General features: G+C 38.9%; 1 protein-coding gene across 1 annotated transcript in view; it reads right to left on the reverse strand.

Moving 5' to 3' along the window:
- The window catches only part of cacng2b (calcium channel, voltage-dependent, gamma subunit 2b), a 69105-nt gene that overhangs the window by 18226 nt on the left and 32295 nt on the right, over positions 1 to 18584 (reverse strand). The gene's annotated exons all lie outside the window — the stretch shown is intronic.

Here is an 18584-nt window from a genome sequence, read left to right on the forward strand (position 1 = left end):
GTATTAGTGAACTTTATTGAAAAGGTTTAAGAAAATAAATCAGCATTTTCCAAAAATTATTAGTCAAATTTCAGCTTACAAATTCTGTTCTTTTCCATGGAGAACGGTGGTGAATGTCAGTGGCATGCAAGTTGGGAAAAGCTTGTGAATAGTTTCATATAGAATAAGTAAAGGATTTCATTTGTTACGTTGTGACCATAGTGTGTTATACTTCACTTATAATACAATTATTGATTTTTTTTACTTTTTTTTTTTATTAAAACTGTAGAATTGCAGCCTCTGTGATCCCCTTTTGTTAGATTTTACTGAGTAACTTAGGTAAATATGTTCATATATTTGATCAAAAAATGATATTGTTGCGTCGTGACATGTCGACACAATCTCCAAATAACAACAGTAGCCGGCGTGCGAATGGCGTACTCCGTGAATCGGAACACCAAATGACTATAATTTAACACGCCTGCGCCTACCAGCGTCATAAAACTTTCGATATAGCAGTTGCTAGGTGATATACAAAGTAGAAGATCCAGCGAAGACATTGTTCACATCACTCCCACTGCTTTAATTACAATACTATTTGTGTCTGTGTTTGTGTTTAATTCATTGCCATGAGCGCCGGTGCCTTCATGTGATTATCTCACAATTTGACAAACGCATCACTGTGTAGGAATTCCATCGTGCTTTTTATTTTTCCACCAACACAGTCCTCTCTCTCTCTCTCCGTTTCTGTCTCTCTCTGTTCTTCTTCTCTCCGTCTATCCCGTTCACACGCTCCCTCACTTACTCCAACACATGCCCACCCACGCTGCACCACAAGCACATGTAATCTGGAATTGCATTTTCCCTGTCCTCCTCTCTTCTATCTCACTCGCTCGTGCACAGCCCCCTCTCTCAGTCTTTCACCTGTCCTCCCGTCGGTCGTTCACATGCATAGATGTTGCCTCCTGCACTCTGGAGACCAGATTCTCATTGGAACGGAGCTGGCTGCCACCAGCCCTTCCTTCATCCTCTGCTCTTCTCTTTGTCCTTATGCCTTGTGCGGTTCAAATTAAAAGAACATTTTACTGCACCAACTTTGAAGAAGCTGGTACAGTACATTTCATGTTAGCTTTGTGAGCCATATGAAAGAAGCAACCGATGGCTTTTGGATTAAATGTGTCTGAGAATTTGAAGAAAATCTTCAAACACTAGACTAAAGTGATAAAATGTTATTGAAGACTTGAGGTGATGCACCACGAGCCATTCCTCCCTCTAGCTTCTGTTTTTGGTTGTATTTACCCAGAATGCCCTGCACTGCGGTTCGCTTCCTGCTTTTGGAGCGGCCTCCAGTCCGCTTGTCATGCAAACCTACTCCTACTGCGCCAGAGTTCACTTTAATCAAACCAAAACCCAGGTTTTTATCAGAGTTCGAGATTCATTTCCTTTGTTTGTGCAGGTGTGAGTACACTCAACCGCGCCCTGGTTCGGTCCAAAGCATAGAATATACTGAGTAGCCCTTCTGGATTGGGCAGATTATCACAAGACCAAAGCATCTCTAGTTGTGGAGGGTTTACCTGAACCCAAAACCTGCTTAGACTGCGAATCTGCTTTAGATCGTGAAGGATCTCTGCAAAAGAAAACGCACGCAAGCACATTAAATATTTCATTTTGTTTACGCTGTACACGCCCTCACTATACTTTAATTTAGCGTTTTCATCAACTGCTGTCTCATGACATAACCAGCATGTCTTTGTTAACACAACCATCTGCATATTTCAGCAGCGCCAACGTCGACCCGGCTTTCCCCTCTTCTCTGCGAGGCCATTCTGTTCTCCCTCCCTCCCTCCGTCTCTGCGCTGTGAAGCGTCGCTCTCCCAAATTGCCCCTTTTAAATTATACATTCAGCTTAAACATGGGAGAGATACTATTATTCTGAAATCAACCTGCACCTCTGGGGTCAAAGTGGCTCTGGCCTCCACTTACACTCACAGCCAGGTGGGAGTAAGGGGGCTGATTTATGCTAATACAAGGAGACCTTAATGACCCTCTCTTCACGAGCCAATCAGCACCCTGCTTACAAGCTGACCTCACAGCCGTTGAGGATAAGTTAATGTAACGTGATAAAGCACTCACAGGCAACCTTTTATGTAGTATTAACATCTTAACCCTTATTGTAATATGAAATGTATTTTTCTTTCTGTGAATGTGCGTGTGTGTGTGTGTGGGGGTGTGTGTGTGTGTGTCTCCTCTCAACCAGCTGCTATGTAAATACTTGGCGAAGTTCTTTTAAATTTCATACAGTAATTACGGATCAGTTTATCTGTGTACTAAACTGCTAATTAGAGACCTTACAGCCGAATGTTTCATTAGCTCAGGCTGTAGAATTACAGAAAATTTCACAGGTCTTTTTTCGTCTATTAATGTAAATTCATAGCTCACGTTTTGAACATCGTTCATAATCTTTAAACAATTACTGCGTTTGTGCTTCAAAAGAAGCTCCATTTGAAAACTGACTTAGTTGTTTCCTTTCTTTCTCTCTTTTGGTCCTTTCTTTCTTCTTTCTGAATCTATCCTTTTGTTTTTCCTTTCTTGACTTCGGTCTATTGCTTTCTTTCATTATGTCTGTCTCTTTGTCTTTCTTTCTTTCCATCATTGTTTATTTTTCTACTTCTCTTTCTTTCCTTCAAGCTAATAATGCCACGCTCATGGGTGTTTGAAAAGTCCGAGTTCCCCGTTGCTTACCCCCCCCCCCCCCCAAAAAAATCCCCCAGATCCTTAACAAGTGGTTTATTTTAATAGTAGAGATAAACAAAATATTCTCAAAAGTAGTAGGCAAGTGACTGGCCTAATATTTTTTATCGATCAATTTTTTAAACTGTGGACGCAGGTTTGCATTTAAAAGAATAGTAGAAAAAGCAAAACAGTCTGGATTTTTAAAACCTCCAAGTTGTTCCCCCAGAGTAACCAGAATGCAAATTTGAATTCCAAAGCGGACTTAAAAAGCGTCCTCCCATCCGCCTAAAAAACTAGACCTTGGTCCGGTTGAAACGGTAGAAAAACTGTCTGAATGCAACCTGACTAGAGACCGTTCCAAAAGCAGGAAGTTAGCAGGACATTCTGGTCAACATATTACTCTCTGCTCTGCGGGTTAACGAAGATGTTGTGTCGGTTGTCATATCAACGGGTTTGCGTGCCGACACTAAGCAAGGAAAAGCAGAACATAAATGGTCTGAAGTCGTTTTACAACTTTTTATCAGCTTATTGTCCCACTGCTGTGGCGCTCTGCAGCTGCTGTAATTTTTAAACCTTTAATAAATGACAAAAACGGGACTAATTGCCTCGTTTGTTTGAACATAGTCATCAAATAGGATGGAGGAATTTGCTTAGTCCTCTCCTGCATCTAGAAACCAAACCGCTTATAGATTTATATCAAAGGAGAATACTTACTGTTAGAGCCATAAATAGGAAATGTTTAAGTTATTTGTATGATGGTTTGTTTTTTATTTTATTATATTTAGTAAGAAGACAGATATTTGTTCAGGCCATTTTTATCGTGAAATTTAGATTTATTTTGAAAGGCTTGCTTCCTGTCAGGCCATATGTTGTATTAGAAAAACTTGACGGATTACCGAGACTCGGAGCAATACAGTTTTTGACCGTGTAAGCTGTGTATGTTTTGGAAAAGGAAAAAGAGTTATTGTAAAACCGATGTATCGTCATTTTTGTATTTGCATTTTTCGCTATTTTTTACAGATAAAGAATTTTTGTTAAATTCACGGTTTGCACGCGTCCTTTACTTCCAGTGTCTAAGGAATGACACAGATATTGGATCTGTTGCCATAACACTTACAAACATCAGCAATCTTCTCAGCTTTAATTTAAGCCATATTTATTTATCAGGTAAGAAATAAAAACGCTTATTAACATGAGAAGAACTGAGGCGGTGCGTCACCAATAATCTTCCTGAGTGAAACACACACTGAGAATGGCGCACATGAAGGGTTTCCAGTAAGAGATATGGAAGGAAATTTGTGAAAACAGGAAAAATCTTACATATATTTATGTATTGTATTGATTTTTACTGCCCTTTAATTTGTTTCCTGTTTCTATTTTTAAGCTTGACCTGAATCTGACCGAAAACAAAAAAAGTTCAGTTCTTCTTCCCCTGACCAAAATGTGAGCTGACCATAAATATATTGATCGTAGGTCTTATATTTTTTTCTCATATGTAGTTTTTCTTTCTCGTGGGACTTTCCTGTCAGGCCAAAGTTTTGAGTCACACACAGACATCTGCACTGCGTTCCGTGAAGTTACTATCTTTGGACCTAAAGAGGAACAATCTGGAATCGAAGCACAGCTTCAGTTATTACATCTGGAAACTAGAGATCAGAAACCTGAGAGTAGTGATGGACTCTGACCTGAACCTTCAGAGTCACACAAAGACGATTACAAAGTCGGCCTTCTATCGCCTGGAGAGTATTTCCAGGATTAAACAACTAATGTCTAGAGAAGTGTTTCTCAAACGTTTTCAGGCCGACGACCATTTAACAAACACTCACAGACTACCTGACCTGAAATTGCCCCGCGATAACACATCTTAATATAAAATTCAACCTGAAATGAAAATATTAGTCTCTTAACTCACTTACTGTTGCTTTCTTTGTTCATCCTAATAAGAAGAGTGGTGCTGTTTGGTAAATGTGACTGGCCATGAACAGGTCTGCTTTGGCATTTTGAGTTATTTACAGAATCTGAAAGTGTCGAAGCTTTCCAATGATGTCAAAAACATGAAAATAAAAAAAAGAAGTTGTGCTTTACTACCAAGTGTGTGTATTAATGACATTTAGGGCTGTTTGTGATTTAGAAGAATAGATTTAAGTTGCTTTAGCAGAAACAAAAACGCCTTTTCTGCACCATTACATATAAAAATAATCCACCCATTTCTAGAAATTGCATTTATTTATTGCATTAATTAAATTTTATCATTTTTAATTGAATAAAAATAATAGCTTTAAGCGTGTGAGCAGAACATCACAGGCAACTTCTGTATCTCGTTCTTGCCTCTCGGAAAGAAAAGATCACATTAAGATCCGCTTGAGACTCGAGACGGAAAACGAGGAACTCGAGGAGATGATGGAAAACCCTCGGAGAAAAACGGAGCGTTCCGAAGATGGAAAAGGTTCCACGTCACGAGACCTCGAGTCAGAATATGAGATGCTCATCAGTGAAAACGAAGCTCTCAAAACGCAGCTCAAGTCTCTCTCTCTAGAAAATGTGACACTCGAGTTTAAAAACAAGGACTTGGAAGGTAGAGTGGAATACTTGTGGGGAAATAAGATCCGACCTGTGTTGTTCAAACTCTCATAAAAAGATCGGATACAGGTCGAATTACGGCAAAAAAAAAAAAAAGGAATCGGGCCACTTCAGTATTCACGCATTAATGTGACCTCTTGTTTCAGAAACAAGGAATCTAGCGCGTTACTATTTATAATCCAATAATCAGATTAAAGTTGGCAATCCAAGTCACTGTGTTACTATGTATTTCTCATTTTATTTTGTGAAAACATATATTGTCGCTTTCCTTTTTTCTCAGAGAGTTACGTCTCGTGTGTAACACCAGCGACACAAACGTAAATAATGGAGGGAAAAGGGATGCGCATTTTCTAGCTGGATATATTTTTCATTGAATAATCAAGTTACTTTTTCAAAGTAATTAGCTGCAGTATATATCATATGCATGAGTTTTATGATCTCAAAGCGGCACACTGTCCCAAAAAAAGCATCTTTTTCCATTTCCTCTCGAACAAAATGGCTTCGGTCTTTAATCAAGCAGAATGATTCATTCCAGGACTGAACACTTTATCATTTGCCCTCACAGCCAGCAAGCTAAATACTCCGGTAGCACACACAAGCCTGCTGCCAGATTCTGATATATTTTATTGGTCAGAATACATTTCATTATTGGTCAAAACTGCATTTATATACTGTATGTTGACTGGCATTTGGACTGGTTCTGCCTCTTCCGAAAACCGTAAGTGAAAAACTGCTAGTAAAATAGGACTCAGCTGTTTTAAAGTCAATACAGTAGTTAGACTGACAAATATAAAGTATAAAAAAAATAAGCTTTGTTCTTCTTGAACAACTCTCTGCATCAGTGCAACAGTTTGCCCTACAAAAATAAATAAAAATGACATTTTCTAACGGTACACCTAACAGACACATTAGCTCCTCACTGGTAGCTAACCCAGTGTGCCATCTCACTTTTTTTTCCCTTTGTCATTTTCAGCCACAAACATTTAATTAAAAATATCTACAGATGTGTGTTTCTGTCTCTGCCTCACTCTGACTCTCTGCATCCTGATGTCTCTGCATGGCATTCATGTATTCACAACAGACACTACAGTAATGTACAGTATCAGAATGTGAACTACCTAAAAATAAAAAAAAAAGTATGTTTTTATCATGCTGGATGAGAATTTTAACAACCGACTTTCAAATGTGCTATTATAAATCTCACATGCTGTCAACTCTGTTTACTGCATAACTTATTTCCTACAGCAAAAGTTTTCATGTCTTTATTTTAAAACCTCTCCTTTTCATGTCTCCTGTCCCAAAATGTAAAATGGCTTCAGGGATGCACATCTAAGGTACATAAAACCAGCATAGAAATGATTTATTTTAGAGCCAAACGGGAAAAACAAAAACCCACTGACAGGTCACCATTACAAAAGCATTTCGCCATGTAAATGTGTAGAACATTAGTGGAGTGTTTTACTGCAGCTGGTAATCGAATCATCACCTTTATTTATAACCACTACCCTTATAAATGAAGTGGAAATAATGAAAAAAAAAAACGTTGAAAGTTAAAAAAATGAACCTGACATCGGTGCTCACCTGTTCTCCTTTCTGGTTCTATTATAATTAATATGATTTCTAAACCTTCACACCCTCCACACTCTCTTCCCTGACCTGCTATTTTCTTAGCAAAAAGAGCAGTTTTAGCTTATTTAAAAATGAATAACAGGTTATACACATTTAAATAAATTAACTGAAGACCTCACCTGAGCTTCCTCAGTCTCTTCACCTGTCTTCAACAGCATCGCTATTCTAGCACTGAGATTCTCCTGCTGAGACATTACACATAATATAATATACATGTTGACAAATAGTGGAGGATGATCAGGTGTTGCGTAGCCATTGCTCACACTAACATTACACTTTAAGCAATATAGCGATGCGACATTTACGTACGAGCCGATTCTTCTGACCGGCTCTTTACTGTGAACGATGGGCCTGGAGTCTCGCTGAGAACCGTTCCTTGTTTTGGTAAAGGTACTCTACTGCAGTAGCTATTATTACTCTATTTTATTTAAAATATACATTTATTTAATCGTCGAAGAAGCCTCTAATTGAAGACTAGTGGTGTTGCAGTGCGTGCGCCTGTGTTACGCTGCAACTGCTAGGCTGCGTGTTGCTAACCTTTAAAAACAAAAAAAACTCAAAGGCCTCTGAGCGTCACGGAGTATCATCAGCAGGTTGAAACGGAGATGCGGAGGGTTATTCGGTGTGTAACAGCAGTGTCTTTTATTCTGCAACACAAAATAACTCGATTAGAAGTTTGACGTTGTGTAGCGGCAATTCGCTACACAACGTGCACAACACCGCTTGTTCCTCCCGCCCGCTGAACACGGTAACAGCGGCAGCAGTCCACGAAGCAAACGTGACTTACGACGGAAACGATGCTAATAGGGAACTGAAAGTGGTAATTGATCCTTAACAAAACCTGATAACATAACATAACTCAGGACGTATCGCTACACAGCGGTTACACATGTCTAGCGACAGTTATCTCCTAGCAACGGTCATCTTTGTCACTGCTGGAGCGATACTGACCCCTATTGGCAACTATGTCAAACTGCAACTAGTGATGAATAACACGTTCAATATTTTTATAACCAAAATTCTGATATCTTTCTGATCTAACCCCAGGAAAACAACGAGTAAACACAAAAAAACACAAAACAATATTAATTTACATCAACTATTACTCCAATGTGGCCTGCGTGCCACACCTGTCTGTTCTGAACCTTTGTAGAAGCAGGTAATTCCTCATGCATGTACAATCTTGTGTTTGCATTACTGCTAATATGTTTCTATGTATTGACATTATCATCATATGATTCCTCTGCCAACATACAGACATTTTTCACTTCATACCTGTCTGTGTGGGCTTGATTTTCACATTTTTGTCATTTATGTTCCTCACTATCTGCCTGCACTTTTACATGTTTGCTGTAGTTCAACTTGGTGGATTAGTCTTTCAGTCATACACTTTTCTTTATGAACCTGTTGTACGTGGGTCGTGGAAAATTATATTGAAGGTCATGGAGAGTCATGAAAAAGTCATGGAATTGTTTTTCTAAATACCAGTGGGAACCCTGTGTTAGTCTTAACCTTTACAGCTTTAATTAAACTTTTATACAAAATTTTACATGAACATATTTAGATTCATGGAATTGCATTGTTTGGATGTTTTAGAATTATTTGTACGGCTACAAATGAGAATAAAATTGATCATAAAAGCCAAAATATCTTATCAACAATGTAACACAGTCCACAAATAAAAGTTGGACGCAGAAAGAATGGAGATAAGAGCAGAAAGCTCTCACTTCATTAAGCAACTTCTTGTGAGCTGCATTTCATTTTAATCTTTGAACCCCGACAGCGTCTTTCATTGCTGCACAAATTCAGAACACATTCGACAATAGAAAGACCTATTAAAGATAATTGTAATAAACGTGGAATTAGATTCTTACCCCATTTGCTCTAACAAATTTAGAGTAAGCAATTACTTTTCCTATCAGCAGGCTCGCACATGTGTGCACCCACAACGCGTACAGTAGCTTGATGCGCGGCGGAAAAGAGCCACGCAGCGACTCAGAACTGCTGGGTGAGCTGTTGGGAGGGAGGGGGGAGTTACCATTGACTTTTTTTTTTCTTTTTTTTTTTGAGAAGGGGGATTTGTCCTCTGCAACGAGATGCTGCACAAAAAAAACTGATAAGAATAATATTTATTTACTTTTTAAAATTCTGCTGCAAATAGCATCCACAGTCCACATTTCTAAATTATTAAAAGTAACATGAACGACGAAGGCTTCCTGAAGCACTTGAATGTTAATCAGTCCAGTAAATGGCATTATTATTATTATAAAGTCCATTTAATTCAGTCAAATGCATAATAAAGATTAATTTGAGAGCCTTTCTGTTAATTATGATGATTTCCTACTTGGAGGCAATAAAAACACGACGTTTAAACTGATCATTTTTGAGTGTATCTATTAGGTGTCTAACACCTGCTTGAATGTCGTCAGTTTTCAAAAGTTACGTTTTATCTGAGATTCATTGTAACAATTTCTTTACTCGGTATCACTGTACTGTAGGTATAATATCAAATCAGTCAAATTTTATTTGCATAGCGCATTTCAGCAACAAAATCTTGGATGCTAATAGCATTTAGCATCAACTTAATGGTTGAATAACCTAAATAACAGATTTAAAAACAATAAATATCTTTATTGTTGAGCCCATTTGCTCATTTATTCAATAATTTAGCAGCGAAAAATGCTTTGGAATTAAAAATGGTGCTTATTTTGTCCATGTATGGTTTTCGATGGAAATTGTGATTAGTTAATTAGACTAAAACGTTTAATTGCGTTTCATCACTAATTCAATCAGATCAAGCACACAAAATGTAACAACCGTTTCTACGGAGGCGTTCGTTCAGCTGCTTATGTAGTTCTGGCATAAATGGCGCCGTGGGCTAACCACTCCCTCCGCTGTCCCCAACCAATCAAAATCTAGGAAGCCATCTAAATCGTGGAGCAGGATCAAATGCACAAGTCACATGAAGTAATCACCAACAACCTATTGAATGAAAAACCTGTTCAAGATGTAACGGGTTTGACCAGATCCTGTCCTCCCCCTTTTCTAATGCCACCCTGGGCAATCACCCCTATGGCCCACATCACAAACGAGACGACATAAAGCTAATCATTGTAGCACAATCTGTTCTGTTTTATCCTTTTGAAGAGTGCCAGTATAGGTAGCTGCTGGATTGCTAGCTGTTGACAGTTTGTTTTTTTTAATCATAAGTGGATTCAATGTTTTGCTGCAAAAACAAAATAAAAAATTGAACCTTGTGTGGCGCATTGAACTGCCAGCAGACTTTTGATTCACCTTTCCAGACAATTATCTTTACCTCACTGCCAATTAGCGCAAATTCACACACAAGAAAATGAATACCTTAGAAGTTATCGTTTTTATACGTCTGTTTTGTAGCCACAGGCTAATCTGAAAACCCAATCCCACATTGGGCTTTTTATTAAGACAGCAAAATTGAAATGAAAGATTCCTGTCACACACTCAGATAAAATAAGGATGCATTTTAAGTGTATTTTAAAAATTTCTTACAATTAATAAAACGCCTGTTGTTATCGATTGATGAGAAGGTAGAACACTGACACAAAACCTGATTTAAGCTGAACGCTTTTCATTACAAAAATGTGGGACGCTTTAGGTTTTTAAATCCTGAAATGCTACTTTGGGCCACACACAATACACTGTAAAAATGATTTATTTTTTATTCAAAAGGGCACATTTTCCTCCAGTGGAAAAAGGGCAGGATCTCCAGCACCACGTAGTGTCTATCTGATGGCCATTGTAAGTCCATTAAATCTACAGGAAATCCAGACGGGGTCATTGTGCTAGTTATGCTATTAGTGCTAAACATTAACATAAGTTGCAGGTGATGACTGAAAAGGTCAACTCTGAACTGAAGTACTAGTAGAACCCTGCAGAGTTGTGTAAATCAGATCTAGATAAAAACCGTTTACAGTTACACTCATGAATGGGGTTAACAGTTTAACATATTTAACTGTAAAACTGAATTTATTTCCACTCAAATATCAAGTTGCTAATTTTAAAGAGTGGACCTGCGGGGGGAAAAAACCCCCCAAAACATCTCAAGCTACATAATCAGGGATCCAAAATACCCAGAAGGTTAAGTTATATATATATATATTTGTTTTTTTACCCCTCCAGGGGGTCTTTTGTGGGCTCTAGTGTCCCTTATATGACAGTGGGCTGACAGGAAACGGGGAAGGAGAGGGGGGAAGACATGCGGCAAATATCGTCGGGTCCGGGAGTCGAACCCGCGACGGCAGCGTCGAGGACTCAAGGCCTCCAAATATGGGTCGCCCTAACCGCTACGCCACCACGGCACGCCCGATTTTCTTTTGTAAAAGTATTTGAGACATGCTGTGATATTTTTCAGTTTTATTTGTGCAGACAGTCCAGTACAAACATTTTCCTTCTTTTTAATCGTCTCAAAAAGTAGAAGAAAAAGCACCATGCTGTTATGTCTAATATGGACAACTAAACTAAAATAAAGAGGAACAAGGAACCTGATGGGCCTTATAAGATGGAGAGTGTGTGGAAGAGTCCAAAACGATGGCTGCCACCGTAAAGCATAACATGAGAACATGTCAGACTGAGAGCGTAAATACAAATCATACTGATATATATCTCACATCTGGGTGCCTGGGGATAAAAAAAAAAAGTAAATTTGCAATGACATCAGAGGTGAATGGGTCTTTGGGTCTCTCGGGATTCATTTCTTGCTGAAAGAAAAAAAAAATCATGAAAGATGAATCCACCTGACGGCACAATGTTGGGCCTGGTCACACTCAGGATACCAATGTGCCATGGAAACACTATGAGCGACACAAAAGAGTATATAAAATAAGAATCAGATACTTTTTATAAATGAAAATAAAAAAAGAATATGTCAATCAAATCACTTCTAAATGTCTCAAGAGACCAAGGACACTCCTCTCTGTTTTAATTTGATCCTGGCTTTTATTGAGAACGATATTTGGAAAATGTACAAGAAGCTATGATTAAAAATGACAACAAATCTAGACAAGAGCGTGTTTGGATTAGCATCCAGTGGATTTCTGGGCCTTCTGACACACTAACTCACAAATTGTCATTTGCATCCCCCCCCCCTATGCGATGACTTTCCTGTTTCCTGTATAAGAATACAGTTGGGACAGTTTCAACAGTGCTTACAGTTTCTTTACTTGTGGTTTTTGGTCAATTCAGCACATTTATTTTCCTCGCAGAAATGTTGCAAAGCAGACCTAGTTTGGCCGGGCGGCGTCTGATCCGTCATAGCGTGCATTTCATTGTTTCCCATGGTTTGAGGCAGGCAGTAGCACGAAGGGTCTTGCCTAAGGACCCACACTGGGCAGCTCAACTGATCCAGGCTGTGGCAGGAAGCCCGAGCGCCCGGAGAGAAACCAGCAAACAGGAAACTACTTTTTGATATTTATGAAATTTAATCACAAAATATTCAGCCTAATTCTATAATTGTTCTTTGAATATTTTACACCATTTTTTAGAATAATCACACTTTCTGAACGGTTTCAGAGAAGTTTTGTTGCATTTTATTTTGAAATGTTTGACCAAGCTATTGTTTTAGTTTCAGTTTCCTGATCTTTAGGCAAAAAAAGACAACTTATAATTTTTTTAAAATATATTCTACTTGGGGCTGGGAACTAAAGCAATAGCAATATCAATAGATCAGGGGTGCCCAAAGCTTTTAAGACTTTTTGGTCCAAAATGGCAACATTTATTACATTTTCAGCGGCGTGGTTCACTTTCACACTGCACTGTGTCAAACTAAGAGCAGACGAGTAAAGTGTAGAAATATTGCTTACAAAAATATCGTAAATATATAATGTATATGTGAATTTATTGCTTATAAATATTTAAAAACGTGACATGTGCTCAAAGTTCGACTCTACAGTTAGCTTACCAAAGGATTGTGTTTAAAAATAATAGTGGATAAATGGCTCAAGACCATTTATACCACAGCAGGTATGGAAAACCACAAATGCAAAAATTAAATCACAGACAAATCTATTAATCTCTTAAATAAATAAAAAATATTACTTTTTATTTAAGTATTTATGTCAGCTTGAGTCATGCAGAACTGATCTGATCGTTTCCATAGCAACAATCAGAGCCAGAAGCCCAGTGAGCTCACCGATGAGGTCATAGATGATGTCATGTACATCACAGTAGATCAAAGAAGTTGTAAAGCTTGAATGCGTGAATCTGAAAGCATCAGTCAGGATCAAGACGCTTTTTTGTAGATTCATATCAGCAACGATGTTTAGTGTTTCAAACGTGCTCATTCCTTTGTTTTTGCCGCTTGGTTGGAGCCTGGGGTATGCTGTCACCATGGGGTTAAAGAGAGTGTTCCCTGGAAATGTTGATTTTCAAGAGAAGGATTTTGATAAAGGTGTCTATCAAGACGAGGAGGACGATTTATTTTGGAAAGGTGTTCCTGAACGACGAGGAACGACATTTAAACGCCAAAAAACATACCGACGCAGCCGGGTGGGTGTGTCCACAGCCAGTGGTGCGACTGTACGAGACCGTACCAAGAAGAATACCATTACTCGAACAAAGTGACCCGGCTGGGGAAGCTTGTTCGAAGACGATCGTACGCCGTGAGGGTCACAGTACAGTCGCAGAAAAATCTAACCCGGCTGGGGAGGATTTGTCTGTGGCTGAAGTAACAGCACAAGCTGTGGTTTCGTTGGTTCCATTGCTTTCCTGTCATGACAAGAGTTCTCTGATGATCTGACTTAAATTTATGGGACAAAAGGGTAAAAAGATTCGACAGGTTTCCTATTTGCATGTTTCTCTCCAGGCTCTCCGGCTTCCTGCCACAGCCTGGATCAGTTGAGCTGTCCAGTGTGGGTCCTTAGGCAAGACCCTTCGTGCTACTGCCTGCCTCAAACCATGAGAAACAATGAAATTCACACTCTGATGGATCAGACGCCGCCCGGCCAAACTAGGTGTATGTCAGGTGCTGGCGAACCAGAGCACCTTGATGGAAAAATGGGCGACTGGAACAAGACGGAAATGGACGAGAGGTGAAAACATGGATCTGTAGAAGGGGCTACATGCAAAAAATGTGGGAGGATTGGTTACTTTGACATCCCCAGTCAACACTAACTGCCAAAAAACTAGCAGCTCAGTGTTCCAACATCCACAAACTGCAACTACTATCACAACTTTAGATTGATGAGGTACCACACAAATGCTGCGGCAAGGCGGAGCCAGACTGACATAACTAGAAGCAAAAAGAAGGAGGATCTTGGCTGCAGATTTTTTTTCCTACCAAAGAGAAGAGGATTACTTTCAGGAAAAGCCTGACAGCCTTTAAAAAATTATAAAATCTGCTACATTAGGCCTCAGAAAAGGACTGATGGAAAATATTTAGGATTATCTTTTAATTTTCATTCCAGAATACTTGCAGTTAAAACTGTTTCTAACTATTTTTTCTTCATTTTATGATAAATGAACAAATTTTTCCTCCCATTTTTGTTCAATTAGCACTGCAAACGTTTTAATTTGATAAATACAAGAATGTTGAGATTTTCTGGCTGTTTCTTCAACATGCCTTTAGATACTAAGGATCTGAAAATTACAAAAGTGTCATAAACGTTGAAACAGATGAGAACTAAAGGGCCACTCTGCGAGGAAGAAACCATCAGTCCAAAAGCGACACAAAAAGTGAGTTTCTTAGTTCAGTTTAAGTAGCAGAGTTTGGTTTACTTCACCTCAAATTAGCTTGGTTTTGTCTCTTCAGCTTCTTTTAAGCAAATTTTGTTCACCTTTTTCTAGCAAAAATTTAGTTTCAGGTGGTCCCACCTAGCATAGTTAGCTTAGATAAAACGGCACAAAACACATTCTTCCTTTATGACGGAGGACAGAGCTGCAGCAGCTGTAGTTCTGCTGCTCAGAGCGGGGCCTTGTGATGTGCCACCGGTGTGCAGCTCGCACAACTGGAACAAGAACATCGGCGCTTTAGTCAGAGGCCCACTTGTCTCCAAATAGAACTGCAGGTTTTCTGATGAGCCTGTCGACTTACAAGTACAAAGTTTTGTAACCTTTCAGCCACAGGAAGAGCGTTGACGGCAGGAAGAAAATAGAGCTGATAGGTGAAGGCAGACTGACATTTACAGAGTGTGTGTAGTCCTTTAAGACTGAACATTCCTGGGAAGCATGCAGAGCTGCAGTCTTGGTTAAGATAAGTGTATGCTCAGCGTAAGAGAAAAATATTTAAGCGACCCTAATGAAAATGGATGAATTAAAAATAATTCAATCATGAAAATTTAAAGAAAAAAAACCATAACAAAATGAAATGAAAAATTGTCCTCCCCCACTTTCTCCTAAAGCTCTTATTGCAGACTGCAGAAGTGCAATGCTCCCGGTCACAAACGACCAATCAGAGCCAGGAGGAAGGTCGGTGGCTAAGCTAGCTAGCCTGAGCATTCACAACAGGCTCCATTGTGGAAAATAGCTATACACTAGATGTTAAATGTAATTAAACTTTTTAATCATCATAGCTTCCTCTTTTATGTTTGGCATAAACATTGTGTAATGGCAAAATAAAATTAGTTAATTGTACTTTTCTCAGGATATTATATTTCTGACGTGAAGGGGGCGGGGCCTATTAAAGCTCACCCAAGTCCATGGCTTTTTTTTTTTCTTCAATAAATGTTGAGGAAATGGCAAGCATACAAAAAAGAATAACACTTAAATACAACTAGGAAGAACTTTATGTGAGCTAATCAGTTTTAGTAAATACTGCTAAATGTGTTTTGCTGCAATGCACTGAGGTTCTAAGTTAACAAAACTAAACCTGTTTACTTTTATCAGTGTGTAAAAACTGTAACGGTTCAAAGCAATGGGTTCCCAAGTGATTTTCTAATAAGTCAACCAATTAAGGTAAAGAGTGTCTAGCGTACACAAACATGATTGACAGCGCTAAGACCCTCCTCCTGGCTCTGATTGGCTGTTTCTAACAGCAGTGTATTCCTACAGATAGCATCAGGTGGGCTGGGAGAAGCTCATCTCTTTCAAAGTTTATGTCTCGACATACTGTCACGACTCACGACATAACAGTTTTAACAAATATATATATAAAAAAAACCCACACACACAAAAAACCAACCATTTTTTAAAACAAAGGTTACATAGTGCAGCTTTAATGACGCTGGTGCAAGACGATTGCATTCATTTCACTTTGGGCTGTGATTTCATTTAGAGCTAATGTCTAAATTATAATAATTTTACTGAATAGTTCCAGAGTAAATATTAAACTTCTCCCAGTTATTGTGAAAACACAATATCTTCGGGTGAACCAAAATTTATGCAAACACGACTGTGATAGAAATATGATAGAGACAAGATGTAAGCTAGCAACCCTGAAGTTTCAAGACTGTTTTTTTTTTTTATAATCTGGTTTATAATCAGTTGCAATTCATCCTTTTAATAAACAAACCCGTCTTTAAATGGGAGCAAAGCCAAACTCTAGGAAGAACCAGGCTGTCCCCCTTTTCCAGTTCTCCCACAACGCTCCATCCTGTCCCCTCACTGCTCTCTCCTAGTTTTGTTTAGTGAAACTTTCCGCAATGCTTTCTGTCTCCTCCTCCTCCTCCTCCCACCCCGATGAATACCCTTGGCACACAAAAAAAAAACCGATGATAAAAAAGGGAGTGACAGGACCTAATAAAAGGAGGACAAGAGGAAAGAGGGGAAATGAGATGAGGAAAGAGACAGCCGGAGCTGGGAAAAAACAGAGGAGGGAAAAAAAGTGATGGACTCGCAGAGCTTTTAGGCATCACAGCAAAACTCGCTGATAAATGGGGCAAAAAAAAAAAAGTTTGGCCATTTATGAAATCATATAGATTGGTGTTTATTTCTCCATGAACTGTTTTGTTGTGACTTTCTGTGCAGCAGAGATGGAGTAAAATGTGGGTCCAGACTGACGGTCCCATTTTACAGGATTTGGTAAAACCATTTAATGCTACTTGGCAAAATGTGTGTAACAATGATAAGCTAATTACATATTCAAAACACAACACTTTGCCTCACACTGGTCAGTCTTGGAGACGTAGTTGCACACATGTTGTCACGTTACAACGTCGAACCTCAGCTGGGACTGTAAATGGTTGACAAAAACGTCCCCTGGCTTAATTTTCAAACACATTGCCAATACTGAAAAAAAAACCCAGGGTAGAAACGTCTACACTGAAGAGTGTTGTCTTTATGTCCTGTAGCTTAATTCTTTGGTGCATTCAGTGATCGGAAAAACACTGGATTTCGATTCGGTTCCAAAATACTTTGATTAATTCCAAACACAAACTAAACGCCGTAGTAGTAGCTCTTACTATAGTAGTGTTGTCACATGATTTCTTTCCGCTTCCTACTTGACGATAACCCGTCAGATCAGATAAAGCTGAACATTGACACAATTTCTCAGTGCACCTCTACATAAAACGTGTTGGTTTTGAACCGTGGGAGGAATCGCAGAGAAAACCCACGCGCTCATATCTGCACAGAGCCAAGGTTTGCTCCAGGAACGTTCCCTCTGCAGAAGAAACGCAGCGCCAACCACCACACCGCTTTCTGTCTGCCAAAATCTAGGCCTACTTCTTCATCACAAAATCACCTGCATCTGTCGAGGCTATTTTAGCACCTTCAAATATTAATAATCAACCCTGAACACTCACCAGCTCTAAAAGCCCATTCTACTTAATTAACCTACAGATGTATTCAATAATTTAAGATGAAGTCATACTTTGAGCTCTGGAAGTGGCTCATGTCCACCGTGGTATGGTTAAAATGAGAATGAATGTTGGTTGCATACCCAAAATAATATGCTATAGATTTTTTTTTTGTATTTGTGATACATTACAATTAGGCCTGTCATAATTACATTTTTTTTCTGGACAATAAATTGTCCCAGAAGATATCGCCATAAGCGATAATATTGTTTTCAGACCATTTTCAACTTGTGGAATGGTAACGTCATAGTAATGCAAGTATACCCTTTTAAAAAAAATCTACAAAATTTGAATTCTACATTTAACACTGTAACTGGTAGGCCATTTTACACATGCAAAACAAGTAAACAACACAACAGAAACAACAAATGAATTATGAAGTCTCTGTAAATAAAACTGTCTTCAAACGAAAGGGCTAACGGAGGCCAAAGCACCAGACTGAAGACGTTTGAGATATGAGAAAAGGGGGAAAAAACATAACTCTCGCAAATGGAAATTATCGAGCTCAATTTTAATTTATCACGCGATTAGTTGATTTATTGCCTATTTCGACTATAACAAACAAACAAGTTTTGGTCATAAATCCAACTTGAAATGCATTTTTACACCAGCACAAGCGTAAACGAGTCAGAATCGGCCATTAGCTAATGAACGCTAACCGACAAGACCAAAGCGACATAGTGGTTCCTGACCAATGAAAAGGCGAGGAGGCTTATCTTTTTATTTTTATTTTTTCCTGCCCCTTCACATTTCCAACCCCATCCGGCGCCATGTGCCTTTTCTTCCTCCTCCTCCTCCTCCTCGCCCCACCACCATCCCATGCCCCCCAGTGTGTCTGTGATGGCGGTTGTGTAACATTACTAAAGAAACAGCACACCAGCGAGCATCATCAGTGAG

Source organism: Xiphophorus hellerii, chromosome 5 (assembly GCF_003331165.1).
Source record: "Xiphophorus hellerii strain 12219 chromosome 5, Xiphophorus_hellerii-4.1, whole genome shotgun sequence".
NCBI lineage: Eukaryota > Metazoa > Chordata > Actinopteri > Cyprinodontiformes > Poeciliidae > Xiphophorus > Xiphophorus hellerii.